The following is a 20,474-nucleotide window of genomic DNA, read 5'->3' on the forward strand; positions in this document are numbered from 1 at the left end:
AACTCTCACTACATTACTGTAGCATCATTTCTGAGGTTAGTAGCAACTCTCACTACATCACCGTAGCATCATTTTGAGGTTAGTAGCAACTCTCACTCCATCACTGTAGCATCATTTTGAAATTAGTAGCAACTCTCATGACATTACTGTAGCATCATTTTGAAATTAGTAGCAACTCTCACTACATTACTGTAGCATCATTTTGAGGTTAGTAGCAACTCTCACTACATTACTGTAGCATCATTTCTGAGGTTAGTAGCAACTCTCACTACATCACCGTAGCATCATTTTGAGGTTAGTAGCAACTCTCACTACATGACTGTCAGCATCATTTCTGAGGTTAGTAGCAACTCTCACTACATGACTGTAGCATCATTTTGAGGTTAGTAGCAACTCTCACTCCATCACTGTAGCATCATTTTGAAATTAGTAGCAACTCTCATGACATTACTGTAGCATCATTTTGAAATTAGTAGCAACTCTCACTACATTACTGTAGCATCATTTTGAGGTTAGTAGCAACTCTCACTACATCACTGTAGCATCATTTCTGAGGTTAGTAGCAACTCTCACTACATCACTGTAGCATCATTTTGAGATTAGTAGCAACTCTAACTACATCACTGTAGCATCATTTTGAGATTAGTAGCAACTCTCACTACATCACTGTAGCATCATTTCTGAGGTTAGTAGCAACTCTCATTATATCACTTTTGCATCATTTTGAAATTAGAAGCAACTCTCACTACATCACTTTAGCATCATTTTGACATGAGTAGCAACTCTAATTACATCAATGTAGCATCATTTTAAGGTTTTAAGCAACTCTCACTACATCACTTTAGCATCATTTTGAGATTAGTAGCAACTCTCACTACATTACTGTCAACATCATTTTTAGGTTAGCAACTCTCACGACATGACTCATTACTCATGTCATTACTGTTGCATCACTTCTCAGGTTAGTAGCAACTCTCATTACATCACAGTCGCATCATTTTGAGATTTTTGGCAACTCTCACAACATCACTGTAGCATCATTTGGAGGATCGTAGCAACTCTCACTACATCACTGTCGCATCATTTGGAGGATCGTAGCAACTCTCACTACATTACTGTAGCATCATTTCTTAGGTTAGTAGCAACATTCATCACAATACTTCATTTTGAAATTAGTAGCAACTCTCACTACATCAATGTAGCATCATTTTGAGATTTTTAGCAACTCTCACTACATTACTGTAGCATCATTTCTTAGGTTAGTAGCAACTCTCACTACATCACCGTAGCATCATTCTGAGGTTTTTAGAAACTCTCACGACATCACTTTAGCATCATTTTGAGGTTAGTAGCAACTCTCACTACATCACCGTAGCATCATTTTGAGGTTTGATTTTTATTCGGGCTTTAGTGGCAACCATCCTTTCATCAACAGAAATGGGCTGTCTTGGATGATAAACACCTTTGCAGTGTGTTCTGATCATATCCAGGAGAGGTTTCAGTTTTTGGAGTGGAGTTTTCTGTTCCCCTTTGCTCCTCATTTGCTGTATCCTCCTCTGGATCACTCATGTGAAGGTTGCTGGTGATAGCAGTGACCCCTTTTCTGGACATCACTGTTGCTGGGAAAGCCACGTGAAATAAAGTTCTTTTTCGCCACAAGTCTGACATTTTGGGGAGGTTGCAGACCGACATATACAACAACAAGCCCAGGTATTTTTTCAGTTCTTCAGCGGTAGGTTAGTCCATCTGTCCATCCGCCTGTCCTTGGCCTGTTTCTCCCAAACACATTTGTTGGTGTTGGCACACAAAACTTTGAGGACCTCTTTGTCAAAAAAAAGAGCAAAGATGTCACCTGGTGCTTGTTTTGCAGTAGTTGTGAGTACAGGCTGTACGCCAGGGCAGCGTTTGGGAGTGAATCGAGGTGAGTGAATTTGTGAGTGTCGGGGTCTGCCTCCGTTTTCCAGCAGACTGTTTGAGGCCTCAACGGTGACCGGCCACGTGCGTCATCTCCAGGAGCATGAGCTCCACGGCGTTGGTCCCGGATGGGATTCCTTCCCTTCTTGACTCACCCTTCATCAGGAGGATTTCTAAAAAAAAATGAAAATTTCATAATACATGCACTCTTTATACAAGACAAATACCTTTTATTTCAAGAAAAATTGTTCCAAATTCATACAAATAGGAGTAAGTAAGTAACAGGGGTAAGTTATAAATCTTACACAGTAAAAGTAAAAAAAAGACCATTTGAGGTAAATCCAATAACAAAACATAGGATAATAAACAACGTTACAAAGTTGGAAATAAATGTCGAATGTAAACAAACAGTTTTACTTCCTGTGGTTGAGAAGGTGACAGAGAAGACATGGCCACAAAAAAGGAGCAAACGAGAAATAAACAACCCTTTTCCAGTCAGGGTAAAGGTATCCATGTGACCCATGATGTCATGTCACAGTCACATCGTGAACACATTCACTCATTGCATCAGAAGATTTTGGAGTGACTGTTTTGTTGGTTGTAGGGCTTCATGTCCAAGTGAGAGAAGCACCCTTTGGGTGAAGTCAACGGTGTACTTCCGTTGTTGAGGGTACTCCAAATTCAGAGCACAAGTCAGTCCAACGAGCAAGCACATGGCATGCGGAAGATTCCCGAGGTCATCCATGACAATTCTTCCTTCCAAAATGATGGCGGTACCTGGAGACTGAAGGTGCAGTGAGTCAGGGGAGGTCGGTTCATCCTCAGGAATGAGGGTCAGGATCCCAGTGGGGGTGTGAGACATGCCAGGGTCTTCACAGTCCTAACAACAACAGCAGCAATCACACCAAGATTACATCTCAGATGTCTCCTTGAATTTTGAGGACAGAAAACACAACCCTAACCCTTTCAGAAAGTTCAAGGAGATATCGTTAAAGTACCGCTGACCTCACACTCATTCAAGAGCACATCAGCAAGAAATAAGGCGTCGTCGTCTTGGAGCAGATCCATGCTGCTTCCCGCCGTGGTGGTTGTCGTCAAATGGTTTCTTGTTGGCGCCTTAAAATCTGAAGTGGGCGTGGCTGTGCAGCTGCTGTGGAACGAGAAAATACCCACGGCAGATCTAGACTTTGTAAAATGGGATTGAAGTTAGGATTTCTTGAATGATACCCTTGATGAACCCAGACATCAGTGAGCTTTGTTCCACTCAATAATCAATCAGTAAATAGAGCGTGAAATGATGGAACTAAAAGGCCACCTCTGAGTGCAGGAGTGAGCCTCTGTGACGGATGTGACGTCATCAGACCGCGCCATTAGTTTGAGTCATTGTTTCTATTCTTAATGCTGATTGGGAGATCTGTCATGGTGACAAATGGACTTTGTAGGTAGAATAAACATCCAGAAATTAAATTAACTTGTTGATTGTCTTATTAATCAAAAGATAAAGTATGAAAAATGTTAGGTTTTTTAGTAAACTTTTTTAGCTGGTGCTGTTCTAGGTACCTGGATGATATCTGGGGTGTGTGGACACATTCTGCAGAGGAATTCACTGTATTCCTCCACACTTTAAAGAACCACAATGCTTCCATGAAGCTTAAAGCTACGATCAATCAAGAATCAGTTCATTTCTTGGATACAACCACATTTGAAGGACCTCATTTCAAAACTAACACTCAAGTCGATATTAAAGTTTATTTGAAAGACACGGACACACATGCACTCTTACACAAAAGCAGTCACCACCCCAAGCATACATTCAGAGGACTAATTAAATCACAGTTATTAAGATTCCACAGAATATGTACACAAAAAGAGGACTTTAAAGAAGCCACCAAGGTGGTCTTCTCCGCTTTGTCCAGCAGAGGGTACTCTCGGACCTTCTTAAGACACAGCTTCAAAACCTCTCTCCGGTCCAAGCCCAGTCATGTCGCCACTGCTCTTCCACTGGTCACCACTTTCTCCCCTTCTACTGTTAGGCTGGTCGGGAATATCAAGAATGATTTTGAGAGGGTCATGAGATCAACCCAACCCCATCAGGATCTAAGAATCATTGCTGCATTCCGTAAAAATAAGAATCTTAAAGATGACCTGGTCCGGTCAAAGGTCAAACCACGGACAGAAGAGAAAGCTGACGCGAAAAGAGGCTACTTTAAACAAGTCAAGTGGGTTCATGATGTACAAAAACAAAAAGGTTTTCAACTGTCGACACAAAACAATGTTCTTTCCAAAAACTGTGTCTGTATGATTATTTGTGTACAATGGGGTAAAGATATGTGGGCGAAACAGGTATGACAATACTGGATGGAGTGTGCCTGGGTCCCGTGGCCATCTTGGGTCGCGGTTCCCCAAACCCCTCTTCTCCTAAAATCCTACAGACTCGGGACTAGGCTCGTTGGAAAGCCCGTTCCCAAATTTGGGGGGGTAGCCAGAGTCTCAGCACTCTGCCCCCTACAGCTCAAAAGTGATCCGCCAATGAAAATCAAAATAGGGGCTTGTTCGCCAATAACTCCGCCCCCTTTGCTCCAATCCACTTGAAACTTTCACCAATCACTCCACCGACCATCAGAACGGCGTGCACCAACTTTCAGCCTCCTACACCTTACGGTTCCAAAGTGCACCACTTTAACTAGGTTGGTACTCTTACCTGATACCTAACCAAATTTTAATGAATTAATAAATAGATGAATATATATACAAATGGATTTAGGATATCTTACATAGTTAAAATTAATACAATAAAAAAGTTCAGAAGTGCATATTAGTCAATTAGTTTAAAGGGTCATTAATGTACATTATTATACATTAATTATTATAGTTATTATAGCATATTAGTTCATGAATGTAAAGGGTTAAAATAAACTTGTTTTCAGACTAATCACTGTCAATAAGGGTTCAATATATTTGGGATCACTACTTTCTGTCTCCTAGGGAGCTCCATTGTATCAATAGAGTGATGATTCTCCAGCATTTAGAGAGTTAAATAAAGGGATCAAACCAGTTCAAACTGGTAGCACAAAGGTTTTCTTCTGGCTCAGGCCCTAAAAAGCAAAGTGGAACCCTGGGAACCCTCCAAGACCACGTTAATCATGGGCTTCGGCACCCAGGGGGCAGAAAAGAAGAGTGCAGCATCCATCGCCTGCTTCCTTGCTGCTAACGGAGCAGATTTGACCATTCGCAACAAGAAGGACCAGTCCCCTCCAGACCTGTGTCCCGACCCCAGCCTGTGCAAGGCTCTGGCTAAATGCCACAAAGAGAAGAGCAGCGGCCAGGTGGGAACCCGCAGTGCATCTCTGACCAGCAACATCGAGTCACTGGAGGAGTGAATGGTGTGCTCAGACAGGAAGAGAGACACTCTGTTTGGGCCCTGCGGACATTTGCCACCTGCTCCCTCTGTTCGCCACGTGTAAGAAAGTGTCTCATATGCAAAGATCAGGTCCAGTCCAGAACCAAGATCGAGGAGCGTGTAGTCTGCTCTGACAAAAAGGATAGCGAAGGGAAAACAGCTCTTGCTACACTGCCCTTGCAAGCGAGCCAGTCGGTTTTTTGTGTGCCGAACCTGAGGAGGACCCAGTACAGGTCGAAACGTTGTTTTTGTTGGCACACCTTTTTTACTTTTTTGGATATTTTTCCTCCTAGTTTAGGAGTGATCGGCTCTTCCTGACTTTTTTTCTCTCACCTGGGAAAAGAGGGGAATAAAGGATGGAAGAGCAAGGGTACAACAGTCTGCCTCTGAGCCAGGGCCTGCCTGACTCCTTCATTGAATTGTGGGAGAGCGTGGTAACCGCCTCCATCAGCACAATTCCCCCTGTGGCTGCGGAGGGGAGGCCCGACGCTGGAAACATGGAGATGCCGAACATCAGTGATGAGGCACTGGCCAAAAACTTTGACGAGAAACTGTTTGAGCTGCTTCCTGAAGTCTCCACCCGAGATAGCGCGTCCACCCGAGATGGCGTTTCCCCCCTGACCCCCACTGTCCCCGTCACCACGGACCATCCGGGAGAACACGGCTTTCAGCTGCACTTCCAGCAGACCGGCACGGCCAAGTCGGTCAACTTCACTTTTTCAGAGCTGCTCAACAAACTACTGCCAGCTTGCCAAGACCAGCCCCGTGGAGGCGCTGGTCAGCAAGGAGCCCCCCCCGGGGCGCCGCGCTCAGAGCAACCGCCGTGTATCAGAACACGGAGCACGTGGCCGACGTGGTGCGCCGATGCCCCCATCACCAGAAGGAGGACGCGGCGGAGCATCTCAGCCATCTGATCAGGATGGAGGGGAGCGAGAGGGCTCAGTATTTGGAAGACAAGAAGAAAAGAAAAGAGAAAAAAGAAAACCACTCTTCTTTTGGACAGCAAGGAGATCACATCTCATGCTCCACTTCTACTGCAAGGGAGCCACGGTAGTTCTCTGTGTGCCGAACCTGATGAACACCCGGGACGGGTCGAAACGTTTCTTTTGTTTTTAGCTGGCACACCTTCCTTAGTTGCTGATGTTAAAAAGATGTATAGACAGAACTAATAAATAAATACATAAATATTGTTTTTGATCCTTCCTATTTTTGGGAGAGCGCTTTGAGTTTTTTTGTCCTTCCTAGTTTAGGAGTGGTTTTTATTTACAAGCATAAAAGAAAACCTCCGTTTCAGTCATTTCATTTGTCAATTAAAAAAAACATATACATATGAAAAAAAGACAAAAGACAACAACTTTATTTCATTGACAAACATTTTGATTTCATTTTTGAAGAAAAATGTCATTTTTTGGATAAAAAAACAAACAATTTAAGAAATGGAAGCACATACACACAAACAATGGGGGACGGTTGGACTGTTGTCCTGTTGTCCAGAACCGTACACCCCAAAGGGGGTCAGGATTATGGAGGTGGTAGAGGTGGGATGGACCGTGCATCCTATACCTCCTACGGGAGGAGGGACAGGTTCCCTACTTCTTCCCCTAAACACTTTGTCATATTTTCACTCGCTCCCATTCGCTTGAATGGGGAATTTCAAATCCACATCCCAACCTGATACCTCATACCTGATACCTGACCCTAAGGCTGTCATGTTCACGGCACCCTGCAGTTGGCAGAATGGCCCAGATATCAAGTGGTAGTGGTTGAAGCTGGATGTCCCCCAGCCAAAGGGGATTGCTGGGAGAGAGGAAGCCCTGCGCATGGAGGAAGAAGCTCTAGCAAAACTGCAAAGGGAGAAGAGACAGACTGTTTCAGCTTCAACATACCCGTCTTCCTCTGGAGCATCCTCATCCTCAAAACCAAAACTGTCCAAGTCTACCGTTACTGCTCCTCAACCTACACCCTCTGCTAGTAGACCAGAAAAGGACCTCATTGTCTTTCCGAGACCAAGAAACATGCAGAGAAGAACACATTCGGGGATACTAATGTGGACAAGCTGACCACTGAGGAACTTGAAAAGCTCCTCCTGGATGAAAACTTTGGTGCTTCACTGCTGGGGTTGAAGCTCAGTGCGTCCCACCCTGGCAGCCTCCCCTGTAGCTCCTCTCCTTTCCAGAGCAGTCACTGGACACCTGTTCTGTCCACCCCATCCAGCTCCAATGTGTCTACTCCCACCCATCAGCCTGAAAAAAAAAGAAAAATACAAACAAACAACATGGAGGATGGGTGGATCACGGTGCGTTATGGCAGGAGACGCCAACGTGCCCGTGGGCCTCCAGGGGACTGGGGGATGGTGGGGATGAGGGTTGGAAGGACCGTGCGCCTCTCTTCCCCGCTTGGGGAGGAGCTCAGACCCGACGCCCTAACCCTGGTACTCTTACTTTATACCTTCATCACTCCCTTAACCTAACCCTAACACATGTTCGAGGATTATATGCCACTTTATCGTGATAACTTGTGACTGAGTGAGAATTGAGCTGTAATGTTTCAATGTAGCTGCTTGAGGCGGCAAGAACCAGGAGAAACGTATTGGAAGAACTGAAAAAGACAGATATTAATGAAACACTGGCTTCATTTTCATCACGCTGGAACACAAAGGGGAATGTCTAACCAAGGATTTAGGAGGCTTAGGGTTTCCAACTGGGTCAGGAATGACATCCAGAGGCAGAGGGTTGAGAGGATCTTTGGCAGTCCCTTTTAGCACCTACAGATCTGGTCGCCTAGAATTTCGCGCAATCTCGTGCTGGGGCCCTGACCGGTCCGTGACGGGTCCCTGCTCGGCAGTAGGCAGGTCCGTGACTGCGATGAGATCCCCGGGAATACGTCATTGGCGCGGGGCGACCCATAAAGCCCCTAAGCGCCGTTTGTGGAAATTACCTGCACTGCTTAATCAGTCCACCAGGAGGAGCAGTCATCATAAGCGGTTACCGTGTCTGAAGACAGCGGCTCTACTGTCCTATGCCTGCAGCATTTAATGTATACATTAACCTCTTCATGTATTTTCAAGTCCTATCAATAGTTTCTACTCAAACAAACTGAATTTGTATTACTTAAACACCTGTCTTTTCTTTACATTAATTTTGAAGTCTGAGTAAACTGTACTTTTTAACAGCCTATCTTATTGTACTCATGTGACTGAGCTCAGACAACTCAGTATCCTCAGATTTTGCCAAAAATTTAGTTTATACCAGTTTGGACAGAGTGGTGGCGTTTGTGAGCTCTGGGCTTTTTGAATCAGAGAAGACACGGGACAGAACAAAGACACGGAATTCAGCTGTGGTAGCTGAGGTCCTAGCACGCAGGTTGTTGGACCCACGTTGGAACCACCGGTGAAAGACCTGAGTTCAGCCACCAAACGGTAAGTTTGAACCTGGGAACGTTACTGGTTGCATGCCGTTGCAGTCCCGACTGCTAGCGTTAGCTTAGTTTGCTATTAGCAAGGTAGCTAACCAGGTAACTTGTATGTTGCTCCCAGACAGCTAATGCAAGCTGAGCTGAGCCAGACACCAGAACTAGTTAGCTCCACCACGGACCACGGACCAGCAGTCGTCCCGGTAAGTTGGCAGCTGACTTGCTAAGGGGGTCTACATTGTGGGACCCAGTGAGAGTACGTGGTGTCTGCCCACTCATAACTGCGCTTTGGTCCGACATGTCCGGCGACCGTCCGCTTTTGGTTGACACAAACAAACAAACACTCGACTCGACTCGAAGCGGACATCCACCGCTCAAAGCACCAGTTTGATGACCGGACTCCGCGTCCACTCAGCTGGAAGTCTGGAGGAGGCAAACTCCTTCCACCTGTCCTGAGTGTAGCGGTGTCTGCACTGGGCAGTGGGTGGACACTGAACAGGGCGGACATGTGGGCTGTGTTTGTACTTACTGAGGCTGTTTGTAGCGCTGTGTTGTCATGGTAACGTGATCATGCCCTGCTCCTTCTTTCAGGACGTTGATGATGAGGGAGGTTCGTACAGTGACGTGCCCGTGGGGATCCTCTGACGTGAACAGGAAAACGTCCCTCACACCACAATGAACGAGGACGAGTTTGTGAGGAAGATCTTTTCATGTGAGGAATCACTGCAGCCTCTTCCATGACTTTGTTTGTGTCTCTTGTTGTTGAAAAAGGGTTATGGGTCAATGTAATGTTGCAGTATGGATGTATTCTATATTGATAGACATGTTTAGACTTTCAGGAACTAAAAAGCTTTCTTTTGTTCGTAAAAATAAATTCTGTCCAATAAAAAACTGGACAAATGTAATGTTGCAGTCCCTGCATTTTCCACAGTTAAACACATAATTCACAAAAGAATCTTCTGCGTGTGTGTTTTTCTTTTTCCTAAAACAGCTTAAAGGCTGAAAGGTCATCATTAGCATCAGAGTGTATCCTCTTGTTCTCGCTCAATGGGTGCTGGCCAGCCAAACAGGTTCCCAGCCCCACATTGTTCCAGAGTGTGGCCACTGAAAGAGGCCAATGCAGAGAACCAACACTAATATGACTGTCTGCTGGCCGTCTCATGGTCTATTTTTGCAGAGAGCCGCGCGCCTGTTGTGTAAATCACTGGCAAGCCTCGGAATCTCCAGATGACAGCAGACATGCAGAACCGGCGCAACTCTCCCACTGCTCATGCTGGCACGAGCACGAGAGGGGAAGTAGACAGTCGAACCAGTATCACATGAGTGTTTTAATGTCATCTAAAGGGTTGTAGTGTCCGTATCTGCGAATGTGCCACCGATCAGAAAATACACAACATGAGAGGGACAGGAGGTCTCCAGCAGCTCTGCTGCAGCTCCGTCTCTGTTCCAGCGCATGTCAAGTAGAATTACATCATCATTTTTGGTGATAACTGAAAAGCAAACTCCACGTAAACAAACTTAGAAAAAGAAGAGAACTAAATATTCTCGACTGGTTCTGTAGTTTGAGGTACGCTTATTATAAAGAAAGTGATGATGTACGACTTTTTGACATTAGTTTGTTCTCTTAAAATTGCATTTTTTATTGAACTGCAATTTTTGCCAATCGACACAATTTTACTGCAAAAACTCACATACAGTGAAGCCTCACAAATTATAGCGCAATTTTTGGGAGAAGCCGCTGCAAAATCAAGCTTTTTTGATCGCACAATCACAAAAACTCCGAAATCCTGGAGGGACTGGAACACATTTATGTAGGCATGCAGTATCCTGTAAGAGACAAATCAGGGATTATGTATTTGCAGATCGAAAATATGTATTAAAGCAAAACTAAAGCAGAAGATGAATGCAGCAGAGTAAAAATCTTCTGGTGACACCCTGCAATTGAAGAAATGGGCGTGATCGTAGTGGATTCAGGGCACACCCCCAGGAGGAGGGGGGGGACTCCCAGTGGCTGGAAACTGGCTGGAGACCGACTGGCAGCCGGATGGCAGCCGGATGGCAGGGGAAATTCTAGACGGCCAGATCTGTACGTTTGTTGGTGACCGTACTTCCTGGTGGATCCAGTTGGGTGTTGGGAACAGGTCTGGATTTGTAGCCGGGTCTGCACAGTGCTTGTCCAGGTGGTAGCGTCCTGGGTCTGTCCCTCACAGGTCCTAGGCTGTAGTGGTGCCTTGAGGCCGTGTATTTAGTTCATGGATATAAAAAGAGGAGGGGGTTGTAGTTTCATAGTCCATGGGGGGTGGGTGGTGGAGCCCCCCACCATGACAGAAAACAATATCTATTTTTATCTTTATTCATCAAAAAGAAATTAAACCCCAAAAATGATATGTCAAATGTTTTAATAGTAGTTTTTCCATTATTTTTCATTTGCACAGCTGGATGGTCGTCTTATTCATTGCTGGTGAAAATGCACTCTCACCCAATGTCAGACGGCCTCTGTCACAGAGCTGTGCTTTTATTACTGATGTTGTTTTGTGTTACGTCGGTGATGTCAGTCACCTGGCTGTTTCTGTTCTGTCTGTTTTTACTGTGAAGCACTCTGTGTATTAGTACTGCGAAGAGCGCTATACAAATACAATTGTACTTCCTTTCCTTACTTACTATCAATGGAATCATTGGGAAAAGAAAGTCATCCTGTCAGATGAAGGCCAAATATAGATGATTCTAGAACAGGGGTGTCCAAACTACGGCCCGCGGGCCCACTGTGGTCCGATTTTAATTGGCCCGCAGCATATTCTAAAAATATCATGGAACATGGCCCACACATGGAACTTGACTTTAACCTCTGAAGCAGCGCTGTACCGGTGGCGGTACAGCTCGTAAACAACGTCCGAAGAGGACGGATTTTAGCGGCAACAATGTATCCGATCATGTTGTACCTCATTCGAAACCTGGTGGTGTAACGACTGAGAAACACCCAATCACGATGAATAACGTTACTTGTAGCTGGAGCTGAGTTAAAATGTTGCTAGGCAACCGGCAAGCAACACCCACAAACTACCTTCATGCTCCCAACGTCATCACCTTCAAACTATCGGCATGAACTTAATCTGTAAGACTCCACGCAGTAGAATTTACTGTCTCCCTGCTGAACTCTCATCTTCAGTGTGTCACTGGAGTGCTGGCACCACTCCACTCCTCGGTCGCCATGCTAACGTCCCCCTGTCCCTCCCTGTAGCTAGCAGCCAGTGTTGCTCCGATCTCCACGACACTCCTTCTCAGTCTCGGTGACGGTCTGCTGAACACGTCAGTAGCAGGCTGAGCCAATCAGGGCCTGGCTTGTTGAGCCGCAGGGCTGAAACCCCAACCAGACCCCAGTTTACAGAGCGGACCATGCATCACTCGATTGACACTTGACACCAGCCTATGAGATTATTTCAGAATATCAGGTAGATATTCTTTTAGCCAATAAACAGACGAAAAAAACGGTACCGAGCATGAGGGGATCAGGTTTCATGGGCACCAACAGGAGGCTTGCGCACCGGCGTGCGTCAAGTTAGCTTGGCTGTGTAAAGCAGCGCTGTAGTCCTTGAAGCCGTGAACGTGGCAGAGCGAGAAAAGATGGCCAGGAAGGGATTTTTCGGCAGAGGAAGAGGCTGAAATGGTGCTTCAGCTGCCCGCTTCAGACACTCGGACACCTGCGGTTGACCGGGCAGACATCCAGCGGTGTTTGCAGGAGTGGACCCAGACTTGGAGCTATGAGGGACCGATCCAGATGTTCCAGATGTGTGTTCATGGACAAACAATAAATAGTGACCTAGCCACTAACCACTGATGTAATTATTAAAATAATGATAAATAATAATAATTCTTAATCTTAAAACATAATTTCAGATGAATATATTCGTCAAAACAAGTGTCTTTCATTTCATTTATTATTTAAAGGGTTAAAAAATAAAAAAGGAAAAACTAAAAAGAGGGGGTCCAGGTTCTGCCAGGTTCTGCCATTGTGGCTCCTGGTGCCACTGCCAGAGAGCCTCAGCTGCACACTGCAACATTTCAACAGGAGACTGACATTCCTTCAAATGTCCTGACATCTGATTGCAGTGGTTCTGTTCCATATTGATATTTTACATCAATCACACAATGAAAGCTGCCTCAGCTGCTTTGAGACAGAGAACAAGCTAAGAGATCTGAAACCAGTCAAATATGCTTTTCTGTGTGCAGACCAGTGAGGGGCATGGAAGGGTATTTTACCACCAACACAGAACCCAGACTTTAGTCATGTGATGAGATGGAGACTCTGGTGATGAAGGTAATGGACAAAATGTGAATTGAAAGAGAACACGTTCAAAAATACCAACTAAACCAAATAAATGAACAAAGAAGCAGCACAAATGACCATTTCTTCTGCACAAATTTACTGGAATTAGACTGCATTTTTGGTCAGTGAGTAGATGAACGAGTGGGTGGAGCCATCCAGAGAGATTTTTTGACCCTCACCCTGAGGTGGGTGGAGCCATCCAGAGAGATTTTTTGACCCTCACCCTGAGGTGGGTGGAGCCATCCAGAGAGATTTTTTGACCCTCACCCTGAGGTGGGTGGAGCCATCCAGAGAGATTTTTTGACCCTCACCCTGAGGTGGGTGGAGCCATCCAGAGAGATTTTTTGACCCTCACCCTGAGGTGGGTGGAGCCATCCAGAGAGATTTTTTGACCCTCACCCTGAGGTGGGTGGAGCCATCCAGAGAGATTTTTTGACCCTCACCCTGAGGTGGGTGGAGCCATCCAGAGAGATTTTTTGACCCTCACCCTGAGGTGGGTGGAGCCATCCAGAGAGATTTTTTGACCTTCACCCTCACCCTGAGGTGGGGGGAGCCATCCAGAGAGATTTTTTGACCCTAACCCTCACCCTGAGGTGGGTGGAGCATTCCAGAGAGATTTTTTTGACCCTAACCCTCATCCTGAGGTGGGTGGAGCCATCCAGAGAGATTTTTTGATCCTCACCCTCACCCTGAGGTGGGTGGAGCCATCGAGAGAGATTTTTTGACCCTAACCCTCACCCTGAGGTGGGTGGAGCCATCCAGAGAGATTTTTTCAACCTCACCCTGAGGTGGGTGGAGCCATCAAGAGAAATTTTTTGACCCTCACCCTGAGGTGGGTGGAGCCATCTAAAGAGATTTTTTGACCCTCACCCTGAGGTGGGTGGAGCCATCCAGAGAGATTTTTTGACCCTCACCCTCACCCTGAGGTGGGTGGAGCTAGCATTGGAGATAAAGTAGCAGTCAGGGCTGGACTTGATTAGTACTGCATATAGTACACACACACACACACACACAAGTGTCACACATGCATCTGAACACACACACCTCACACATGCATCTAAACACACACATCACACATGCATCTGAACACACACACCTCACACATGCATCTAAACACACACATCACACATGCATCTGAACACACACACGTGTCACACATGCATCTAAACACACACACCTCACACATGCATCTAAACACACACACATCACACATGTATCTGAACACACACACGTGTCACACATGCATCTAAACACACACACACAAAAGTGTCACACATGCATCTGAACACACACATCACACATGCATCTGAACACACACACGTCACACACAAGTGTCACAAATGCATCTGAACACACACACGTCACACATGAATCTAAACAAACACACACATACACACAAGTGTCACACATGCATCTGAACACACACACGTCACACATGAATCTAAACAAACACACACATACACACAAGTGTCACACATGCATCTGAACACACACGTCACACATGCATCTGAACACACACATACACACAAGTGTCATTCATGCATCTGAACACACACACACCTCACACATGCATCTAAACACACACACACCTCACACATGCATCTAAACACACACACATCTCACACATGCATCTGAACACACACACACCTCACACATGCATCTGAACACACACACACAAGTGTCACACATGCATCTGAACACACACACCTCACATATGCATCTGAACACACACACATACACACAAGTGTCATTCATGCATCTGAACACACACACACCTCACACATGCATCTAAACACACACACACCTCACACATGCATCTAAACACACACACACCTCACACATGCATCTGAACACACACACACAAGTGTCACACATGCATCTGAACACACACACCTCACATATGCATCTGAACACACACACATACACACAAGTGTCATTCATGCATCTGAACACACACACACCTCACACATGCATCTAAACACACACACACCTCACACATGCATCTAAACACACACAAACCTCACACATGCATCTGAACACACACACACAAGTGTCACACATGCATCTGAACACACACACCTCACATATGCATCTGAACACACACACATACACACAAGTGTCATTCATGCATCTGAACACACACACACACCTCACACATGCATCTAAACACACACACCTCACACATGCATCTAAACACACACACCTCACACATGCATCTAAACACACACACCTCACTCATGCATCTAAACACACACACGTATCACACATGCATCTAAACACACACACGTGTCACACATGCATCTAAACACACACACACAAGTGTCACACATGCATCTGAACACACACACGTCACACATGCATCTGAACACACGCACACCTCACACATGCATCTGAACACACACACGTGTCACACATGCATCTGAACACACACACATACCTCACACATGCATCTGAACACACACAAACAAACCTCACACATGCATCTAAACACACACACGTCACACATGCATCTAAACACACACACCTCACACATGCATCTGAACACACACACCTCACACATGCTTCTAAATACACACACCTCACACATGCATCTAAACACACACACGTCACACATGCATCTAAACACACACACGTCACACATGCATCTGAACACACACACATACACACAAGTATCATTCATGCATCTGAACACACACACACACCTCACACATGCATCTAAACACACACACCCCTTACACATGCATCTAAACACACACACACACCTCACACATGCATCTGAACACACACACACCTCACACATGCATCTGAACACACACACAAGTGTCACACATGCATCTGAACACACACACGTGTCACACATGCATCTGAACACACACACACCACACACATGCATCTAAACTCACACACACCTCACACATGCATCTAAACACACACACGTCACACATGCATCTAAACACACACACCTCACACATGCATCTGAACACACACACCTCACACATGCTTCTAAATACACACACCTCACACATGCATCCAAACACACACACGTCACACATGCATCTAAACACACACACGTCACACATGCATCTGAACACACACACATACACACAAGTGTCATTCATGCATCTGAACACACACACACACCTCACACATGCATCTAAACACACACACCCCTTACACATGCATCTAAACACACACACACACACCTCACACATGCATCTGAACACACACACACCTCACACATGCATCTGAACACACACACAAGTGTCACACATGCATCTGAACACACACACGTGTCACACATGCATCTGAACACACACACACCACACACATGCATCTAAACTCACACACACCTCACACATGCATCTAAACACACACACACCTCACACATGCATCTAAACACACACGTCACACATGCATCTGAACACACACACTTCACACATGCTTCTAAATACACACACCTCACACATGCATCTGAACACACACACACCTCACACATGCATCTGAACACACACACAAGTGTCACACATGCATCTGAACACACACACGTGTCACACATGCATCTGAACACACACACACCACACACATGCATCTGAACACACACACACCTCACACATGCATCTAAACACACACACACCTCACACATGCATCTAAACACACACACCTCACACATGCATCTGAACACACACACACCTCACACATGCATCTAAACACACACACACCTCACACATGCATCTGAACACACACACACCTCACACATGCATCTGAACACACACACACCTCACACATGCATCTGAACACACACACACCACACACATGCATCTAAACTCACACACACCTCACACATGCATCTAAACACACACACACCTCACACATGCATCTAAACACACACACCTCACACATGCATCTGAACACACACACTTCACACATGCTTCTAAATACACACACCTCACACATGCATCTAAACATACACACGTGTCACACATGCATCTAAACACACACACACCTCACACATGCATCTAAACACACACACCTCACACATGCATCTGAACACACACACTTCACACATGCTTCTAAATACACACACCTCACACATGCATCTAAACACACACGTGTCACACATGCATCTGAACACACACACACAAGTGTCACACATTCATCTGAACACACACGTCACACATGCATCTGAACACATGCACACCTCACACATGCATCTGAACACACACACACATACCTCACACATGCATCTGAACACACACACACACACCTCACACATGCATCTGAACACACACACACAAGTGTCACACATGCATCTGAACACACACACGTGTCACAAATGCATCTGAACACACACACACGTGTCACACATGCATCTGAACACACACACGTGTCACAAATGCATCTGAACACACACACACGTGTCACACATGCATCTGAACACACACACGTGTCACACATGCATCTGAACACACACACACGTGTCACACATGCATCTGAACACACACACGTGTCACAAATGCATCTGAACACACACACGTGTCACAAATGCATCTGAACACACACACGTGTCACAAATGCATCTGAACACACACACGTGTCACAAAACAGAAATCCAGGGTTTAGGGACTAAAAAAGACCCAGAGACCCACAACAAAAATAATAAACCAGTATTTCCATGGATAAGGAAGCCTAACAAGGTCACCAAGAGATGGAAACAACTTGGAGGATAGAAAATTGTTTCAGTTTATCTGACAGCTGATTGGAGACGTGGCTCAAAAGCGACCGTTACCATAGAGATGGGAACAGAAAGCTGACACAAGAGGAAGGTTCCAGCTCTGAAAAAGGACTTTGATCCAAATCTTGAACTGCCAGTAGAAATATCCTTTTGTATGTTGACCTTTGTTGACAGAAGTCACTTTAGCTTGGCAGTGAAGAGAATGGCTGCTAGCTTGACAAAGAACTGCACAAACCAGGTTCAAGCTGGACTTTGGACCCTGGTATCTGCAACGACTCCATCAACTCCTAATCTAGCAGCTCTGCTGGGTCCAACTATTTTACAGAACATTTGACAGACCTGTGGAGCAGTGAGGACACACAAGAGTGGACCTTTGCTATCTGGGTGTCCTCCAGTCAGGTGACTGAAGTCATCCGGTCAGGTGACTGAAGTCATCCGGTCAGGTGATTGAAGTCATGTCAGTCACGTGACTGAAGTCATCCGGTCAGGTGACTGAAGTCATCCGGTCAGGTGATTGAAGTCATGTCAGTCACGTGACTGAAGTCATCCGGTCAGGTGACTGAAGTCATCCGGTCAGGTGACTGGAGTCATCCGGTCAGGTGACTGAAGTCATCCGGTCAGGTGACTGGAGTCATCCGGTCAGGTGACTGAAGTCATGTCAGTCAGGTGACTGAAGTCATCCGGTCAGGTGACTGAAGTGATCCGGTCACGTGACTGAAGTCATGTCAGTCACGTGACTGAAGTCATCCGGTCAGGTGACTGAAGTCATCCGGTCACGTGACTGAAGTCATCCGGTCAGGTGACTGAAGTCATGTCAGTGATGTCACTTGGCAGGCCTGTCTTTGCCGTCTCATTCCAGAAAAGAACCCAGACTCCACCTGTGGCTCCATGATCACTGATGGACCTCTGGTTGGAGGCTGGACGATGATGTTTGGACTGGAAGGAAAACTCCTTGTCCAAATTGATGGTGTTCAAATTTAAAGTCCCACAATCAGAAGCAGCTGAATCTGACAGGTGGAGGTTTGGAACTACAAGATGGTGATGTTTTCTTGACTCCATGCTCTGACTGTCAGGGTGGATGACAGCTTCTTCTGCTGCTGCATCTGAGTGGCTAGGATGGGAGGTTTTACCTCCCCAGGTTGTCTGGTTCCAGGGGACATTTCAAAATTCCAGTCCCCAGCCTGGGCTGAACCTCAAACAGAAGTCAGTGAGGATGGGCATCCCTGTAGGTGCTCAACATGCAGCAAAGGATTTAGTGACAGAAGACATTTGGATGAACACATGAGAACACACACTGGGGAGAAACCAAAAATGTACCTGGCACGAGGCTAAACATGAATTAATTTTGACCCCATCTGGAACGACATCAGTCTGGATCCTGTCATGTTTCAACTCACTCTACTTCCTGTCACATGGATGACCCATGATCGTCCTTGGACTCAGAGACAGAACCGTGTGTGGAAAGAGGATTCCCAGGAATCACTTTCTCTTTAAAGTGGAAAGCCTTGATGATTGGTGGGGCTGACTGCTGACCCGATACCGGTGAGCGTGTTACGTCATTTCCTGCCTGTAATCCTGTCGCTGTGTTGTTCACTCTCTCAATGCTCCCTCAGGTGTACTGCTAACTTCATCGCTTTAAGCACCACTGTATACGACGTTTTGGTGTAATACAGAGGTTTCTGTCACTTCAGTCTTTAGCAGGACTTTGCTCTGAAATTCCTCGTTCTATTTGTTCTATTTGCCACAGGTCCACTAGCTCACCTTAGCATACTAGCTATGGCCGCTCTCTCTCTTTCCACCTCTCCCCCACCTCTCCCTCCCTCTCCTGCTCCATGTGCCAGATGTTTAGTGACTCCTCTGCCTCCTTTAGTGCTAATGGTACGTGTAAAAAGTGTAGTTTGTTTGTAGTCCTGGAGGCGAGGCTTAGAGAGTTAGAGCCTCGGCTCCGCACCATGGAAGCTAGCGCTAGTCCTTTACCTTCAGGAGCTGCTCAGTCCACCTTAGCGGGTGCGGAGCCACCTAGCCTAGCCACCGCTAGCAGCTCCCCCGCAGCTCCCGAGCAGCCGTGATGTCACCCAGCGGGCTCAGGTGAGCCCCTGCATGGTTTCTCCCTCTCTCTTTGTTTCCCTCCTCCCTCTCCTGCTCTTAGGAAAGATCCAGGAGGACGCTGGCTGCTTCCTGTTCTGCCCTCCCACCTGACATCTGGGAGAAGAGTTGATTGGAGCCTGGTTGCCCCTCCACCTGGCTGGTTCCAGGGAGGCCTCTTTATCAGCCACTCCCCTGCTTTGTTCTGGGTCTCTCTCTCTCTCTCTGGCGGCCTGCTGAGCAACATACTCTGAGAAACCACTTTGTAAGATCAACTTATTTGGAAGTGGGAGGTGGTCGGTTGAGGTTAGATTGGGGTACCCCACACCTTACATCACGTAGTCTTCTTTTGTATACCACACTAGTTTATGGGTTGGTGCCATCCTTGTACGTTTTTGACAACCTTGATGAGTTAGACGGGCAGGCCTTTTGCTACTTGTGTTTCTTGTGTCAGGAAGATTTCAGTTAGGCCTTGTTTTGATATGTTAAGTTAATTTGTTTGGCACAATCCCCTCACGGCCTACCTTCCCTCCCACTTTGTACACAACTCTTGTTCTTGTGGTCACTTCTATTTTTGTGAAATAAATAATTCTTGCACTGATAATTTT

The 20,474-nt window shown here is 46.0% G+C and overlaps 1 pseudogene; it reads left to right on the forward strand.

Annotated features, from left to right (window-relative positions):
• The first annotated feature begins 5,670 nt into the window (after window positions 1-5,670).
• On the forward strand, window positions 5,671-6,368 carry LOC147260895 (cellular tumor antigen p53 pseudogene; annotated as a pseudogene).
• The last annotated feature ends 14,106 nt before the right edge of the window (window positions 6,369-20,474 follow it).

The sequence above is a fragment of the Aulostomus chinensis genome, chromosome 5 (genome assembly GCF_037954235.1).
Source record: "Aulostomus chinensis isolate RoL2024-O1b breed Wild chromosome 5, RoL_Achi_v1.0, whole genome shotgun sequence".
In the NCBI taxonomy this organism is placed as follows: domain Eukaryota; kingdom Metazoa; phylum Chordata; class Actinopteri; order Syngnathiformes; family Aulostomidae; genus Aulostomus; species Aulostomus chinensis.